The following is an 18,072-nucleotide window of genomic DNA, read 5'->3' on the forward strand; positions in this document are numbered from 1 at the left end:
AGTAGTCCAACCATAAATATAGTATTATAAGGTAGTGATTACTTCATATTTGCATTTGCCATTTTATAACGTCCAGTTTATGAGGTATTATCTTAAGTCCTTTTATAATTTTTATTTACTTCAACAATGTTTTTTGTATCTATATATATACATCTTAAATGTCTATGAAACTATTTCTAGTAACTTACATGTATTTTTAATGGAAACTAAACAGAAATTACAGAAACAATTTTATATTAAGATGTTCTTTTGAAAATTCTTTCATTTTTTTATGCTTGGAAAAGTCTTTTTTAAGAGACTGGGTATTTATTTTTTTCATATTTTATTCATTTTAAGAGAGAGGGGAGAAAGAGAGAGAGAAAAGAGAGAGAAAGAGAGAAGAGGGAAGAAGCAGGAAGCATCAACTCCCATATGTGCCTTGACCAGGCAAGCCTGAGGTTTCAAACCAGCAAACAGCATTCCAGGTTGATGCTTTATCCATTGCACCACCATAGGTCAGGCTGGGTCCCTATCCTTTAGGATAGGTTTACTTTTTATTAATTTGTTAACCTAATTTTTGTGTTAAACTTGATTTCTTTTATCTATCTGATAATTACCTTTATGGACATGTTGAGGCATGAGTATAAACATATACATATACATATATATATACACATATATATATGTATATATATATAAATCTATCCATTAATCTAGCTTTTTTGTGCATCTTCTATTGAATTGAGATGACATAAGTTTTCTATGCCAGGCTCTGCTGTGATCTGCATATGTTACATTGATTTAATCACTGATATGTTACAATATGTTTTAATACTTATTAGGTAAAATTTTACATACTTTTTCAAAATTTTATTCTACTTTATTCTAATTTTTGAGATGACATTATAATTATTGTGTAAAACTGAAGCATATTAATTTATTAAAAACTTACTATTACATAAAATTCAAGTGGGAATGATCCAGGGGCTCAGGTATTTGGGGACAAAACATTTCAGGCTATAAAATTGATGGTGGCAGGGGAACAAGTCACATAGGAAAGAGTTTCTTTATTTCAGCAAAATAAAATATCAGAATTGATTTTAATTAGCAGTTAAAAAAACATTGATAAAGAGAAGAAAAATTGCAAAAGCAATGTCCTTTAATAGTATTTTTGTAAAAAAATGAAACCTTGTCCTAGCAAGAAGCAAAGATAGTTCGTCCAGATATCAGAAATATAGTTATAGGAACAGTTTGAGATAGTAAAGAAGTAATGAGAGTTTGTGGAAACTCACTTCCAATTTTTTTGATTTCCTCACTAAATTAAGTATAATTGTAATCAGCTATGAGTGCAAGTGTGAGAAAAAGTTGTAAGTTTTGGAAGAAAAGAGAAAATGTGAAATTATTATTTAAGGGTGTGGGAAACAGACTGGACTAATGTCTATAGACCAAGAATAACATTGCTTATTTTATACTTTGCCCCAAACTTCATCTACCAGGTTCAAATGCCACAAATCTCTTGTAATTGGTCTATAGTTTTTTTGTATCATTTTGTGTGTTTTGCCAGGTTTGATACCAGAGTTATATATGCTAGCATCAAAAAATTAATTCACTAGTTTATCATTTGATACACATTCTGATCCTTTTTGAAAGCATAAGAATGTCTCATTGAAAAATTTGAAAGAAAAAAAGAAACCATCTGGACTGGAACTATTATAAAAATAATATTTTATCATTTAAAAAAAATTCTTCCCCATTCTGTGGCTTAGTGGATAAAGTGTTGGCCTGGCATATGGATGTCCCAGGTTCAATTCCTGATCAGGGCACAGAGAAAAAGCTAATATTTGCTTCTCCTCATCTACCTCTCTCCCTTCTCTCCCGCTTTCCCTCCCACAGCCAGTGACTAAATTGTTTGATTTTGGCCCCAGGCACTGAGGATAGCTCTGTTGGAATGTGTCAACATCAGGCACTAAAAATAGCTCAGTTGATTCCAGCATTTGCACCAGATGGGGTTACCAGGTAGATCCCAGTTGGGGAGCATGCAGGAGTCTACCTCACTATCTCCCTCTCACCTAAAGAAAAAAAAAGAAATTTATGGTCTTAAAAGTTTTCTTCTTCATGAATAAATATTTATATCCTATATTTTGAAAAATTATTTATTCATTTCTATCATAAGATATAATTTATTTTGGACCGGAAGATGGCAGCAGAGTAGGCGATGCACAGACGCCCAGCTCTCACCACCAAACTGGAATACAAATCAATTTAGGAAAAATCAGTGTGAAAAAGCAACTCTGGACTACAAGAGCAGCTCTCAAAAACCAAGGAGCAAAGAAGAAGCCACAAAAAACCTGGTAGGGAGTGCCTGAATCTTCCCTGCTTACAGGAATGGGGGGAGGGGGGTGAGGCTGAGAGCCCAAAGGGGATCTCACTCCAGGGAAAAGAGCAGAAAATACTGCTCACAGCCACTTGCCTGGTGACCAGGGAGTGAGGTGTGTTGAAAAGACCAGCTTATCTCCCAAGTGGAAAGGAGAGAGAGAAGGACAGACAGTGAGGGGCTAAGGAATGCAGGAGATGACCTAAAAAAGCTGACTCATCTGTGCTGGAGGCGGCCATAGCTGGGGGAAGGACTGATCCTTCCACAAAACAGTACTGAATTGCTCCCAGATCAGAGATCTCCAGACATCTCTCCAGCTCCAATCAGTGCAACAAGACATAGCTGAAAACAAGAAGTGGGGAGGAGGGGCAGTAACTCAGGTCTCCATGGAGATCTGAGATACACCTACCCCTACTGAAGCTAAGAAAACACCCTGCCCCCAGAGAGACAATTGGTGGAAGAGGCCTTCAGAGTCTCAGGTTACACCCATCGCATTCCTGGATACAGTTTCAAGGAAGCCCCATGCTGAGATCAGTAAACAAGACTATCACCTGTTAAGAAAACAAACAAATCAAGACTTCAAAGCTGCCCAAATCCAAAAGTGGATTACAAATAATACCTGATACCAACCCAAGAAGACCTAGAAATAACACAACTGAAAACTGGAGGCAGACAACACCAAGCCTAGACTCAACCAAATCTACAAACAAAACACCCAAACACAGAAAATGAGAAGACAAAAAAGTGCAATCCAAATGAAACCACAAGAGATACCTTCAGGAGATGAAATGAATGATATGGAAGTAATCAAATTTCCAGATTCAGAGTTCAAAATAATGATTGTAAGGATGTTTAGGGATCTTAGAACAACAATGGATGGTCATAATGAACATCTAAATAAAGAAATAGCAAGTAAAAAAAAAAACAGTCGGAGATGACAAATAAAATATCAGAAATAAAGACCACAATGGAAGGAATTAAAAACAGGATAGATAGAGCTGAGGATCGAATCAGCGAGTTGGAAGACAATTGGAATGAAGACATGAAAGCAGAGAAGAAAAAAGAAAAGAGACTCAAAAAGTCTGAGGAAACTCTTAGAGAGCTCTGTGACAACATGAAGAGAAATAACATCTGCATCATAGGGATTCCTGAAGAAGAAGAAAAAAAACAAGGGATAGAGACTTTGTTCAATCATATTATAGCTTAAAAATTCCCTAAATTAATGCAGGAGAAACTCTCACAAGTTCAAAAAGCACAGAGGACTCCATTAAAGAGAAACCCAAAGAAACCTACACCAAGACACACCATAATTAAAATACCAAAGCTAAGTGATAAAGAGAAAATATTAAAACCTGCAAGAGAAAAAAAAGCTATCACCTACAAAGGAGCCCCATAAGGATAACATCCGACTTCTCAACAGAAGCACTTGAGGCCAGAAGGGAATGGCAAGAAATATTCAAAGTAATGCAGAACAAGAACCTACAACCAAGACTACTTTATCCAGCAAGGCTATTGTTTAAAATCGAAGGAGAAATAAAAAGCTTCCCAGACAAAAAACAACTCAAGGAATTCATTACAACCAAACCAATGCTGCAGGAAATGTTAAGGGGTCTGTTGTAAACAGATCAAAGTGGGAAAAGAATATAGCAAAAAATGAATACAGCTTTAAAGAATAAAATGGCAATAAACAACTACATATCAATAATAACCATAAATGTAAATTTATTAAATGGTCCAATCAAAAGACATAGGGTAGCTGCGTGGATAAAAAAATAGGACCCATACATATGCTGTCTACAAGAGACACACCTTAGAACAAAAGATACACATAGATTAAAGGTAAAAGGATGGAAAAAACATTTCATGCAAATGGAAATGAAAAAAAAAAAAGCTGGGGTAGCAATACTTATATCAGACAAATTGAACTTTAAAACAAAAAATATAGTAAGAGATAAAGAAGGCACTACATAATGATAAAGGGAGTAATCCAACAGGAAGATATAACTATTATAAATATCTATGCACCTAGTATAGGAGCACCTAAATATTTAAAGGAGACTTTAATGGATTTAAAGGGCGAGATCAACAACAATACTATAATAGTAGGGGATTTCAATACCCCACTAACATCACTAGATAGATCCTCAAGAAAGAAAATTAACAAAGAAACAACAGACTTATTCGACACACTAGATCAACTCGATTTAATAGATATCTTCAGAATCTTTCACCCTAAAGCAGCAGAATATACATTCTTTTCAAGTGCTCATGGTACATTCCCCAGTATAGACCACATGTTAGGGCACAAAAGTGCTCTCAACAAATTTAAGAAGATTGAAATCATATCAAGCACTTTCTCTGATCACAACAGCATGAAACTGGAAATGAAACACAACAGAAAAGCTCTAAAATTCTCAAACACATGGAAACTAAATAGCAGGTTGTTAAATAACAAATGGATTAAGAATGAGATCAAAGAAAAAATTAAAAAAATCCTAGAAATGAATGACAATGAGCATACAACAACTCAAAATTTATGGGACACAGCGAAAGCAGTACTGAGAGGGAAGTTCATAGCACTACAGGCACACTTTAAGAAGCTAAAAAAAAGCTCAAATAAACAACTTAACCCTGCATCTAAAAGAACTAGAAAAATAACAGCAAGTAAAGCCCAAATGTAGTAGAAGGAAGGAAATAATAAAGATCAGAGCAGAAATAAATGACATAGAGCCTAAAGAAACAACACAGAGGATCAATGAAACTAGGAGCTGGTTCTTTGGAAAGGTAAACAAGATTGATGAACCTTTAACTAGACTCACCAAGAAAAAGAGAGAGAGGACTCAAATAAATAAATTTAGAAATGAGAGTGGAGAAATAACAACTGACACAACAGAAATACAAAATATTGTAAGAAAATACTATGAAGAACTGTATGCCAAAAAACTAGACAACCTAGATGAAATGGACAAATTCCTTGAAACATACAGTCTTCCAAAAATCAATCTGGAAGAATCAGAAAACCTAAACAGACCGATTACAACAAATGAGATCGAAACTGTTATCAAAAAACTCCCAACAAAGAAAAGTCTGGGGCCTGATGGATTCACAACTGAATTCTACCAAATATTCAAAGAAGAACTAACTCCTATCCTTCTCAAACTATTTCAAAAAATTCAAGAGGTAAGGAAGACTTCTAAGCTCCTTTTATGAGGCGAGCATAATTCTGATTCCAAAACCAGGCAAAGACAACATAAAGAAAGAAAATTATAGGCCAATATCTCTAATGAATATAGATGCTAAAATCCTCAACAAAATATTAGCAAATAGGATCCAACAATATATGGAAAAAATTTTACACCATGATCAAATGGGATTTATTCTGGGGAGGCAAGGCTGGTACAACATTTGTAAATCAATCAATGTGATTCATCACATAAACAAAAAGAAGGAGAAAAACCATATGATAATTTCAATATATGTAAAAAAAAGCATTTATAAAATCCAAAAATTAAAAGCATTCCCCTTAAGATCAGTGACAAGGCAGGGATGCCCCCTTTCACCACTCTTATTTAGCATAGTCCTGGAAGACCTAGCCACAGCAATCAGAAAACAAGAAGAAATAAAGGCATTCAAGTTGGAAAAGAAGAAATAAAACTATCATTATTTTCAGATGATATGATATTGTATATAGAAAACTCTAAAGTCTCAGTCAAAAAACTACTGGACCTGATAAATGAATTCAGCAAATTGGCAGGGTATAAAATCAATATCAGAAATCAGAGGCATTTTTATACACCAACAATGAACAGTCAGAAAGAGAAATTAAGGAAACAATCCCCTTCACAATTACAACCAATAAAATAAAGTATTTAGGAGCAAATTTAACCAAGGAGACTAAAGACTTATACTCGGAAAATTATAAAGCATTGATAAAAGAAATCAAGGAAGATACAAACAAGTGGAAGCATATACCGTGCTCATGGTTAGGAAGAATAAACATCATTAAAATGTCTATATTACCCAAAGCAATCTATAAATTCAGTGCAATACCAATTAAAATACCAATGACATACTTCAAAGATATAGATCACATATTCAAAAAATGTATATGGAATCAAAAAAGAACACGAATAGCCTCAGCAATCTTAAAAAAAAAAAAAGAATAAAGTGGGAGGTATCACACTTCCTGATATCAAGTTATACTACAAGGCCATTGTACTCAAAGCATCCTGATACTGGCCTAAGAACAGGCATATAGATCAATGGAACAGAACTGAGAACCCAGAAATAAACCCACAGCTCTATGGACAACTGATATTTGACAAAGGAGCTAAGGAAATACAATGGAGTAAAGACAGCCTCTTTCACAAATGGTGCTGGGAAAATTGGACAGCTACCTGCAAAAAAATGAAACTAGATCACCAGCTTACACCACTCACAAAAATAAACTCAAAATGGATAAAAGACTTAAATGTAAGCCGTGAAACCATAAGCATCTTAGAAGAAAACATAGGCAGTAATCTCTCCGACATCTCTCGGAGCAATATATTTGCTGATTTATCTCCACGGGCAAGTGAAATAAAAGACAGGATAAACGAATGGGACTATATCAAACTAAAAAAGATTTTGCACAGCTAAAGACAATAAGAACAGAATAAAAAGACAAACTACACAATGGGAGAACATATTTGACAATATGTCTGATAAGGGGTTAATAACCAAAATTTATAAAGAACTTGTAAATCTCAACACCAGGAAGACAAACAATCCAATCAAAAAAATGGGAAAAAGAATTGAATAGACACTTCTCCAAAGAGGACATACAGATGACCAATAGGCATATGAAAAAATGCTCAACATCACTAATCATTAGAGAAATGCAAATTAAAACCACAATGAGATATCACCTCACACCAGCTGGAATGAACTCATCAACAAAACAACACAGAATAAATGCTGGCGAGGATGTGGAGAAAAGGGAACCCTCCTGCACTGCTGGTGGGAATGCAGACTGGTGCAGCCACTGTGGAAAACAGTATGGAGATTACTCAAAAAACTGAAAATCGAACTGCCTTTTGACCCAACTATACCACTTTTAGGAATATACCCCAAGGACAACATAGAACGGCTCCAAAAGGAGAAATGCACCCCCATGTTTTTGGCAGCATTGTTCATAATAGCGAAGATCTGGAAACAGCCCAAGTGTCCGTTAGAGGACTAGTAGATTAAAAAGCGTTGGTACATATATATTATGGAATACTACTCAGCCATAAGAAATGATGACATTGGATCATTTACAATAACATGGATGGACATTGATAACATTATACAGAATGAAATAAGTAAATCAGAAATAACTAAGAACTATATGAATCCATACATAGATAAGACATAAAAATGAGACTCAGAGACATGAACGAGAATGTGATGGCAACGGGTATGGGGTGTGGGGAGTGGGGGGAGGGGGGATAGTGCAAGGAAGGAGAGAGGGGGTGGGGGAGGGGAGGGGCACAAAGAAAACCAGATAGAAGTTGACAGAAGACAATTTGACTTTGGAGGAGGGGCATACAGCACAATCAAATGTCAAAATAATCTGGAGATGTTTTCTCTCAACATATGTACCCTGATTTATCAATTTCACTGCATTAAATTTAATAATAATAAAATAAAATAAAAAAGATATAACTTATTTTTAAATTATAAATAAACACTAAAAACTCATATTTCTAGTCTTTCCTAGTTATTCTTTGTTATTTTTATTAATCTAAACTGTTCTCTGTGAAATAAAGCCAAAAATACATTAAACATTAATATTCAAATTTAATTATTTTATATTTTGGAAATAGATAACCCAGTGAACATTACATATGAATTTGGCTACTTTACCTACTTAGAAGCTAGCCCCATTCTGCCAAGAAGGAGATAACAAATAAAAACTAATCCTGGGTGTGTTATTAAATAAGGATAATTATGGCTCCTTCATGATAGGACTTGGAATCCTAACATCAACTAAATCCTCTGGGAAGAAGTATTTTTTATGCTCTTCAAAGCATGAATCATACAGCACAGTTTACATTCTATGGTACCTGGACATAATAAGTTAAATATAGAACTGCAATCTTTACTTCAGTTTTGTTGCTTTTATGTATTTAAACCTGACTGTTAATGCATTTTTTACTTATTTAATTTCCTATACAATCATACTTAATTGCTTGCTCTGTGATAGATGTTCAAGAAAGCAAAGCAATGAAGCAAAAAATATCAAGACCTCTTAGAAAGGTTAAAAGGAAACCTGTATTAAGACAAGAGTGAATAACACTTACTTGTTAATTACCACTGAATGTTTGAAACTTATAAACAGTGAAATCTCTCACTAACTCGATTAATATGTTTTATGTGGTTAGGTAGAAATATAAAACTTAGTAGTCAAATTAACTCTTCATATTAACTTCTTTTATTTATTAGTTTTATTCTAAAAAGTTTTCTCAGGAATGGAACTCGATGATATAATTTTATGTACACTATTTTTTTTGACAGAGACAGAGAGAGAGTTAGAAAGAGGGACAGATAGAGACAGACAGACAGAAAAGGAGAGAGATGGGAAGCATCAATTCTTCGTTGCAGCACCTTAGTTGTTCATTGATTGCTTTCTCATATGCCTTGACTGGGGGCGGGGGGCTACAGCAGAGCAAGTGACCCCTTGCTCAAGCCAGTGACCTTGGGCTCAAGTCAAGGGCCTTGAGCTTTAAGCCAGTGACATTTGGGCTCAAGCCAGCAACCATGGTTTATATCTATTATCCCATGCTCAAGCCAGTGGCGATTCACTCAAGCTGGATGAGCCCGCGCTCAAGCCAGTGACCTCGGAGTTTCAAACATGGGTCTTCTGTGTCCCAGTCCAATGCTCTATCCACTGCACCACTGCCTGTTCAGGTTATGTATACTGTTTTTAAAATTCATACAGTTATAATTTAAAGAATGAATAATACAGAAAAATACCATAAGATAACAATTTTATTCATTGTTTCAGGTAACTTCATGAAAAATTGTGGACATATTCTTTTAAAAAGGATTAGAAGAAATCTTGTGTTTAGAAAAAAATTCTATTTGTTTCATCATAATTTGTTTCCTTGTAGCATTCAACCATTTCAGCCACCTTGGTTTTATCTATTATCTATCTATCTATCTATCTATCTATCTATCTATCTATCATCTATCTATCTATCTATCTATCTATCTACCTATCCATCTATCTATCGATCATCATCTATATATACGTAATATATCTATTTATTTATTTTTGCTTATTGTTTTTTCCTTAGCAATGCTATTTTTCAAGGCAGGGGTCCCCAAACTTTTTACACAGGGGGCCAGTTCACTGTCCCTCAGACTGTTGGAGGGCCAGACTATAAAAAAAAACTATGAACAAATCCCTATGCACACTGCACATATCTTATTTTAAAGTAAAAAAAAAAAATGAGAACAAATACAATATTTAAAATAAAGAACAAGTAAATTTAAATCAACAAACTGACCAGTATTTCAATGGGAACTATGCTCCTCTCACCAACCACCAATGAAAGAGGTGCCTCTTCCGGAAGTGCAGTGGGGGCCAGATAAATGGCCTCAGGGGGCCGCATGCAGCCCGCGGGCCGTAGTTTGGGGACCCCTGGTTCAAGGTTAACAACATCATTTCTCAGCTTCTTTTCACACCAATTTTCATGCATCTACTCTCATGTTTAATGTACTTATATTTTGAAATAAATGGTATCACAAAAGTAATAAAAAGTTACAGAAGACATCTTTGAAAGTTTCTGTATCAATGAGTGTGGACAGAATGGGAATGTTAAACTGTGTTGAAGCATGGGTACAATTTAAATATTCAAATAAAGATGATGACTATATTTTAGAAAGTGGAAACACATGAAGAAGCACTTGGTGTTGAAATTTTAAATGGCATATAGGTGAAACACTGAGCATATGAGGCTAACTTTAGTAGAAATTTGTATTGTAAAATGAAGAAAGATAATTTTGGATGTATAATGTGAAAGAAAGTGTAATATGTGTTAAATGTCAGAGTTTGGATTTTATTCTGTATCGATGACTTAAGTGTTGAAGTGATTAAGAAGAAAAAACAGAATAAAAATTATCTATCTATCTATCTATACATCCATCCATCTATACATCTTTCTCTATCGAGAAAGAGAGGGGGAAATACAGGAACAACAATCCATTCTTGTAGGTTCCCTGATCGGGGATGAACTGTCAACCTCCATGCTTGGGGATGATGCTCTCTAACCAAGCTACTTGGCCAGGGCTAAAAAAGTATATTATTTTAAGACAATATATTTGGCCATTTTGTGACTAATGTCATACTTCATTAGTTCTCAGTCATAAAATGTCTGTGTAGTTATGTCCTCAGCTAGGAAACAAAGGGAGGGAATGATATGATGCAGAAAAAACTTCTCAGTATTTTGCTAATGCAATGTAGGAGTTTGAGACCAGGTATATCCACCTTTCTCTCAACTATTCAAAAAAAAAAAAAAAAAAGCAACCATAAAGAGGACCAGATGAAACAGACATAACCTTTATTACTTACACATAGGAGTCCTGATGGCAGCCAATCAAACAAGCAAGATCCATAACTGGGTGCAGGCAGTCTGGCTTATAAAGCAGTTAGACAATCTCAGCACAAAGCCAAGCACAGGAAGTGCATGTGCTGGAAGTCAGGGAATGAAAGCCTTCTTCAAGGCCTGTTTGTTCTTTGGCAGAATGTGACACACATTCATGAGCATCTATAGTGTGGAAGGGCCATGGTCAGCATTAACCCTACAGCTAAGTAAGGGTATTTTGATTTTTCTTTATAATTACATCATTAAAAAATCTATTATCTGGAAATATTGGTCAGTGCTTCAAGACATAAATGATTGCCTTGGCCAGGTAGCTCAGTTGATTGGAAAATCCTCCCAGTATGCCAAAGTGTAGGTTACATTCCCAGTAAAGGCAAATATAATAACATTGGGGAACAATTTTTTTTTTATTTTCTATTGCTTGAGGTTTTAGAACTGTTTCTATATATTTCTGCATAGCTAATTCCAAATCTGAAATCCGTTTTTTGGTGCATTCTCTAGTTTTATGCAATTTTAATTTCTTTTTGTTACAGTTAATGGCATGCATTGGTTTTTATATCGGAGTTAAAGGGCAATGACTCTTGAATTGAATATAACCACAAGACAATTAATGTTTTATAAACATCACTTTTACATAATTGTAGTTGTTTTCAAATGTAAAAAAAAATATTATCTGATAAAAACACCCTCTTATTTTGTTTTAAGATCGAATCATGGCTTCTTTGAGTAGGTGTAAATGTAAGAATAGTCCTGACACCTTCTGTTATATATGTGGCTGTTACACACTGCAATGTCAAAGGTGCAATATTTCATCATTTGTGACACGTGCATATATTGCCTATTTTCAAGTTTCCCTTGGCGATCAAGAGAAGAATTGGGCTCCTCATATTGTGTGCCATAATTGTGAGGAAATGCTTCATGACTGGACAAAAGGAAAACGCAAAGGAATGCCTTTTGGTATTCCCATGGTTTGGCATGACCCTAAGGACCACAGCAGTGACTGTTATTTCTGTCTGATCCATACAAAGGGCATAGGCAAGAAAAAGTGGCATATGATTGCATATCCTAAAATTCCTTCAGCAATACGACCTATCCCACACTCTGAGACACTCCCAGTTCCAGTTTTCAATGGTTTTATTTCTTCTAAGGATGTAAAAAGTGAACATGGTGATCAAGTATATTTTGATAAGATGCATGAGGAAATGGTTGTAGAATCTGAAGGGTCTACTGATGCCAAGCAGTTACTAACCCCTCAGCAGTTTAGCCAACCCAAATTGAACGACTTAGTAAGAATGATATAAAAATTGTCCTCGACTTTCTGAAATATGAGGAGCATAACTGGATAATTTGTGTTGATCGTAAAATGGTAAATTTTCTGCTAGGACAATAGAGAGGTTTCACAAAGTATCCATGCTTTCTGTGTTTGTGAGACAGCCGAGCTCGGGAGAAACACTGGACACAGAAGGAGTGGCTGAAATGTGAAGCTCTGGAAGTAGGGATGCAAAATATTGTGAATGAACCTGTAGTTAATCAAGACAGGATTATTTTTCCCCCACTTCACATCAAACTTGACTTAATGAAGCATTTTGTTCAGGTTTTGAATAGAGAAAGTGAATGCTTTCAACATATTATTTCTGCTTCTCCTGCCTTGTCTTTTGAGAAGATAAAAGCAGGTGTATTCAATGGATCTCAAATTCAAACACTCATACGTGACTAAGAATTGCCAGGAAGATGAATAAGGAGGAGAAAGCAGCATGGCGGTCTTTTGTGGCAGTTACAAAGAACTTCCTTGGCAATAAAAAAGCAGAAAACTATGAACTTCTGGTTCAAAGGATGCTGTTGGCTTTCCGTGACATTGGATGTAACATGAGTGTTAAGATTCATTTCCTGAACAGTCACCTTGATAAGTTTCCCGAAAATCTTAAAGCTGTTAGCGATGAGCAGACTACTGTTGGAGCATCAAACAAGATTATCCTCAACAAGTACACAAATGCAAGAGCTACAAATGCAAATTTTTGCCTGAATAGAATTTAAATAAGTTTTGTGCAAATTTTATGATTTAAATAAGTGTTTTAATATGTTGTATTTCAAAATTGTAGACAAATTCTGATGCAATTATATCTTTTACTGTGTTAGTGTATTTACTGCATTATATAAATTATTATATTTTCACAAAGATGATGTCCCAGAAGACATTCTACTTTATTATGTTAAACTAAATGTTGAAAATTTTACAATAAGATGAAAACCTAAAATCTTGAATTGCAGAAAACTGTAGCTCACAGAGAAAAACTAATGTCAGATTTGGGATCAGCACACTCGAATTAGATAAGAACAAGTGTTTTTGTGGATGCAACAAAAGTTTTGTTTTCCAGTATCAACCAACGAATGCATAAATAAGTGTAACTACGAATTGATGTCTCTCTCTCTCTAAAATCATTTAATAATATTGTAAAAAAGATAAATGATTTTAGTCAACATAGTTTTTGTAGTACTGCATACAATGAGATAAATGAATTCTAGAACTTCAAAGTGTTATGCAAGTGATATAAAATGAAGCATTTGAGAAGGCTAAAAAATATTAAGGACTAACTTTAAATTAAAAAAAAATTCATTGACTCCAGTTATTATGGTTAAATTTTATGTGTCAACTTAACTAAGCTATTACCTTAGCCAAGTTGAATATTTGTGTTCCGAACCACCCAAAATTTATATATTCAAATTAATGCCAATGTGAGATTATTTAGAGGAGGAACTTTCAAAAGATAATTTGGTAGAGTTCTCTTGAATGGGGTTATGATACTCATAAAAGAGGTCTCAGAAATATTTCTCACCCCTTCTGCTATGTGAGGATATGTTATCATACATAGGGAGTACCAGGGAGTCACCTCCCCTGGCCAAAATGAAACCAGAGGGAGGTTCTTACATTGAATGTGTCAAAAGCTAGCACAATGAATGGACAGGTTCCAAGCTGGCCAAAAGCTAGCAAGATAATTGGATTTAAAAAGCCCTCCTCTTTTTAGCCCTGTAAGAACCATGGGCTTGTGCAGGATGTGGGAAAGTTCTTTGAGACGGCAGTATACCACTTTTCCAGATCAGGCACCTGAATAAACCTCTTTCTTTTTGCACCAGCACTTGTCTCATGAATTTGGCTTGCATTGTGGCAGGGATCCTGACCTGTATTTTGGTTACAGACACAGCAAAAAGCCTGTGTCCTAATTCATTCTTTAATGATAGAGGAAGCAGGTTTTAGCCAAACACCTAATATGCCAGTGCCTTGAGTTTAGACATCTCATTCTCCATAACTATGAGAAATACATTTTTGTTTCTTATGTGCCACCCAGTCTTTGATATACCTCATAGCAACTTAAATGCATTAAGATAACTATGGTGCCCAGCTGTTTGGTCAAATACTATTCTAGATGTTGCTTTAAAGGTAATTTGGAGATAGATATAATTAATATATACAGCAAGTCATCTTTAAATAAAGGTGATTTCCCTGGTTACGGTGTGTAACCTAATTCAATTAATTGAAAGCCTCAAGAGAAAAAACTGAGATATCCCAGAAAACAGGAAATTCTGCCCAACCTTGTAAGATAGGAATTCTACCAGTTTCCATGCTGCCAACTTGCCTTATGAGCTTTGCACTCACCAGCCTTCATACCCCCACAATCATCTAAGCCAATGCCTTAAAATAAATCTCTTCACACACATGCATGCATACAGGCACATGCACATATACATCCATCCCTAGATATCCAATTGGTTATGTTTCTCTGAGAGTACTTACAGATATACCATGGTTTACCTAAATTATCTTAATAAAATGCTACTTAAAAAAAACATAAAATAATAAAATTGTTTTATAAGTTAACAAAATTTTTCATTCATCCTCTATCTTGATTTAAATGATCTATATTGTGAAGTTACTTTAATATGTATAAACAAAAATTCAGAATTGAACTTAATAATAAATATTTATTGTAACATTTTTCTGAATTAATGACAATGTTAGAATGTACAAATAGATTTATATTTTATATATGTAATTCCTCAAATTAAATACTGTGTTAATTTGTTTTATTGTATCTTTTCTCTGTTAAAATTAATTTATTTTAACCATATGTCATTATTTTGACATAGATGTTCCTTTTATTTTTGACCATACAAGTAAAAAGACCACATTAAAAGCCTCCTTTGGTCTATGCTAGTCTCTCTGTCTTTCATAGTTTTCATGACTTTGATGCTTTGGTGGAGTACTACCAGTCAGATATTTTCTATGATTTTTTTTTTTTTTTGTATTTTTCTGAAGCTGGAAACGGGGAGAGACAGTCAGACAGACTTCTGCATGCGCCCTACCGGGATCCACCCGGCACGCCCACCAGGGGGCGACGCTCTGCCCACCAGGGGGTGATGCTCTGCCCCTCTGGGGCGTCGCTCTGTTGTGACCAGAGCCGCTCTAGCGCCTGGGGCAGAGGCCAAGGAGCCATCCCCAGCGCCCGGGCCATCTTTGCTCCCATGGAGCCTCACTGCGGGAGAGGAAGAGAGAGACAGAGAGGAAGGAGAGGGGGAGCGGTGGAGAAGCAGATGGGCGCTTCTCCTGTGTGCCCTGGCCGGGAATCAAACCCGGGACTCCTGCACGCCAGGCCGACGCTCTACCACTGAGCCAACCGGCCAGGCCCTCTATGATGTTTTTCAGTTGCATTTGTCTCATGTTATCTGTCATTGCACTGTTTCATAGTCATCTTCTAGGTTTTCCTGTTTCAGTCCATTATCATCTATTTTCTTCAAGAAGACTGATTTCTATTTTTTTAAAGATTTTATTTATTGACTTTAGAGAAAGGGGAAGAGAAAGAGAGAGAAAGAAAGGCAGGGAATAAGAGTGGGAAGTTATCAACTCATAATTGCTTCTTGTAGATACCCTGACTGGGCAAGTCTGGGGTTTCAAACTGGTAACCTCAACATTCCAGGTTGAGGCTTTATACACTGAGCCACCACAGGTCAGGTACCTGATTTGTTTTATTTTATTCCAGATCTAGAAACCAAGATCTGGAGTTGGGTGTGCTCATTGCTATGAAGTGTCACACCTCCTAGACTGCCTTGGCAGACAGAGCTAAGAAATATATGTATGTGTACTAAGCCATGTATGTCCATAAAACTGTGATTATTTCTATACTTTTTTCAACTGTGTCTATATGGGTGTATGTGTGTGTGAAGTTACCACATAAACAAAGGATAAGGTGAGAATGATCTTGTTTAACTAATATCTATTATTACAATATATAATATATCAACACTATATATAATATCTGAAACATTTTATAAATATAAAATTATCCCAAAATTAAAATATAAAAAAGGTAATAAAATATGCTGATATAGTAATCATGCATACCCCTATTTAACAATAAGAATGACATCAGGAACCATAGACACAGTGATATCTGAATAATAATAATATCAGAATGCAAATATTTCTCTATATCTAGAACCATAACATTTGAAATGATTGATTTTAATTGTTAATGAAATTATAAATGATTAAATTACTAGAATTATTTTTTTGAATTAATAATTGAAAGACACTTGTCTTGAAATTTTTTTTTTTGTATTTTTCTGAAGCTGGAAACGGGGAGAGACAGTCAGACAGACTCCTGCATGAGCCCAACCGGGATCCACCTGGCACACCCACCAGGGTCGACGCTCTGCGCCTCCAGGGTGTCGCTCTGCCACGACCAGAGCCACTCTAGCGCCTGGGGCAGAGGCCAAGGAGCCATCCCCAGCGCCAGGGTCATCCTTGCTCCAATGGAGCCTCGGCTGCGGGAGGGAAAGAGAGAGACAGAGAGGAAGGAGGGGGAGGGGTGGAGAAGCAGATGGGCGCCTCTCCTATGTGCCCTGGCCGGGAATCGAACCCGGGTCCCCCGCATGACAGGCCGACGCTCTACCGCTGAGCCAACCGGCCAGGGCCTGTCTTGAAATTTTTTTAATTCATTTTAGAGAAGGGAGAGAGAGAGAGAGAAGAGGGAGAGGAGCAGGAAGCATCAAATCCCATATGTAACTTGACAAGGCACGCCTGGGGTTTTGAACCAGCGACCTCAGAGTTCCAGATTGATGTTTTATTCTCTGTGCCACTACTTGTCAGGAAAAATATTTACTAAATTTGATTAGAAGTCAGTGAAAATAAACATGAACATTTTCTCACATTTGGTTCCATAAACCTTATAAATTATATTCATAGACATTAAAATAGATATGTACTCTGGGTCTTCTGCTCAACCACAATCAGTAATTGAAATTCTGCCATTTTCTTTTTTTGTCAGAGAGAGGGACAGGTAGAAACAGACAGACAGGAAGGCAGAGAGATGAGAAGCATCAATTCTTCATTGTGGCACCTTACTTGTTCATTGATTGCTTTCTCATATGTGCCTTGACTGGGGGGGGAGGGTTATACCAGAGTGAGTGACCCATTGCTTAAGCCAGTGACCCAGGGCTCAAGCCAGCAACCTTTGGGCTCAAGCCAGCAACCATGGAATCATGTTTATAATCCCACGGTCAAGCCAGCGAATTCGGGGTTTCAAACCTGGGTCCTCCACCTCCCAGTCTGATGCTCTATCCACTGCACCACAACCTGTTCAGACACATTCTGCCTTTTTTTCTGAAATCATTCTTTTTAAGGTTAGCAATAAGTTTTATTTGCCAAACTTGTCACTTCTTTGTCCTTATTCAAATTATTTACAGTACTTTACCTAGTTCTTTGTTCTATCTTTGAATCATTTTTCCATTAAGGATTCCCTGATACCCATGCTTCTAGATCTCTTTTATCAAACTGGTTACTCTTCTCATATTTTCTAATTCTCAGTATTTTGTTTTTGGCCTGTTCTTATACAGAACCAGAGATCAACAAAATGTATGCAGAAATTTGAGTTGGCATTGTTCACTTAACATGAGTGTGAGTGGCCAAATTCTGAAGAACAAGTATTAATTATATAAAATGATGTTTTATAAATATAGATACAAGTCTAACCTGTGAAAGTATTATTCTCTAAAATGCAATGTTGTGATTTGAGAAATTACATACTTTAGAAGACTACT

At 35.8% G+C, this 18,072-nt stretch overlaps 1 non-coding gene across 1 annotated transcript; it reads right to left on the reverse strand.

Annotated features, from left to right (window-relative positions):
- Positions 1–16,871: 16,871 nt before the first annotated feature.
- On the reverse strand, positions 16,872–16,947 carry TRNAD-GUC (transfer RNA aspartic acid (anticodon GUC)). The gene has a single exon. It is a non-coding gene; the product is annotated as a tRNA-Asp (tRNA).
- Positions 16,948–18,072: the final 1,125 nt, after the last annotated feature.

Source organism: Saccopteryx leptura, chromosome 4 (genome assembly GCF_036850995.1).
Source record: "Saccopteryx leptura isolate mSacLep1 chromosome 4, mSacLep1_pri_phased_curated, whole genome shotgun sequence".
Taxonomy (NCBI): Eukaryota; Metazoa; Chordata; class Mammalia; order Chiroptera; family Emballonuridae; genus Saccopteryx; species Saccopteryx leptura.